A 1,766-nucleotide genomic window follows, 5' to 3' on the forward strand; every position below is an offset into this window, starting at 1 on the left:
GTAATTTTTTTTCTAATGTCATCAGTTAATGATTATCATCTGCTTCCTGAACATCCTGATATGAAGGCAGAAAAAAAACACAAACATGACTGTTTTTAAGTACCAGTACACACAGCTGCTTTGGTTCATATGCACTGTAAAAATTACTTTAGTTAGTCAACAAAATGGAATGCAAAAGACTACCTCTTTATTGGTAAAAGAGTTGCATCAATCTGTTTTGCTGCAATGTAACATGAGGGTCCACACTATTAGGTCTGGTTAGGACAATCACATTTCATGCTGGGATTTGTAAAGCAAAGAACACAAATAAACGGCTTTCCTATATCGCAACAATTAATGATTATACTAATGAAAAAATCAGTTTCACTCAAATATGTTACTAAGCCCCAGTGGCCTAATGGATAAGGCACTGGCCTCCTAAGCCAGGGATTGTGAGTTCAAGTCCCATCTGGGGTGATAGGCTTTATTTCATTAAAATAATTTTGGAGATGTTCCTTTCATTCTTGCTTCATACTGCACAAATGGCTCCACCAGAAACTTTTATCTGCTTATCAATCCGGAACTGTTCAGCTTGCAAAATTATGGCCCAGTATCTAAAAGCAGACATTTATCCTAATGACATTGTGGATTAGTTTTCTGAAAAGTTTTCTATCACCTGGGACAGTGGCTTCAAGTCCCATCTAGGATGCATGTTCCTTTGTTGCTCATTCTCATTCTAGAAGTTATGCTTTTTTTCAATTCAGGTGACTGTCTTAATGGTATTGCAGAAAATCCATATATACCAAAACATACCTATTAAGTTTTAATTGCAATTTAATATCAGAGTGGCTACAAAATAACAATTTATATTGCAATTGCTGATGGGTTTCTTGAAGTCCTTTCATCCATGTCATCAAAAGAGTAATTTTCTGCCTTTTATATTTCTTTGGACACTGACTTTACTGACAATTTAGGTGCTTCAGACCAAAAAAACAATGTTTACCTTTAAATATAGAGCACAAGTGAGATTTAACTTATTTTTATTTAAAGATACTGCATTTTTTGGTATTATAGTGTATATTTTCCCTATGCAACATTAAAGTTACATATATCTATACCAAATTTTATTTAAGATAAATAAACAGGAATTATTTTACAATTTTGATAATATTGTACTGTACAACAATGGCATGAATTCATTGCAATATACACCTATGGATACATAAAACTGGGCAATAACACAAATGCACAATATAATTGATTACCTTATGATTAGAATATTACTTTTATTAGGTACTTTAGTATTGGGTGCAGTAGTTTAGAGGATTTAAAAAGAAACTAATTTAAAATTAATAAACCAAGTTAATTTACTTAGTCAACTCGATGCTAAGATCACTCAACTAAAAATAATGCGCTTTGACCATGTGCTCCTGTGGCGCAATCGGTCTGTGCACGGTACTTATAAGACAGTATCTGTTGAGCAATCCTGAGGTTGTGAATTCAAGCCTCACCTGGAGCAAATGTAATTTTTTTTCTAATGTCATCAGTTAATGATTATCATCTGCTTCCTGAACATCCTGATATGAAGGCAGAAAAAAAACACAAACATGACTGTTTTTAAGTACCAGTACACACAGCTGCTTTGGTTCATATGCACTGTAAACATTACTTTAGTTAGTCAACAAAATGGAATGCAAAAGACTACCTCTTTATTGGTAAAAGAGTTGCATCAATCTGTTTTGCTGCAATGTAACATGAGGGTCCACACTATTAGGTCTGGATAGTAC

The 1,766-nt window shown here is 33.6% G+C and overlaps 1 non-coding gene across 1 annotated transcript; it reads left to right on the forward strand.

Annotated features, from left to right (window-relative positions):
• Positions 1-383: 383 nt before the first annotated feature.
• Positions 384-456, forward strand: TRNAR-CCU (transfer RNA arginine (anticodon CCU)). Its single transcript has one exon. It is a non-coding gene; the product is annotated as a tRNA-Arg (tRNA).
• Positions 457-1,766: the final 1,310 nt, after the last annotated feature.

Source organism: Taudactylus pleione, unplaced genomic scaffold (assembly GCF_031769625.1).
Source record: "Taudactylus pleione unplaced genomic scaffold, aTauple2 ptg000473l, whole genome shotgun sequence".
In the NCBI taxonomy this organism is placed as follows: domain Eukaryota; kingdom Metazoa; phylum Chordata; class Amphibia; order Anura; family Myobatrachidae; genus Taudactylus; species Taudactylus pleione.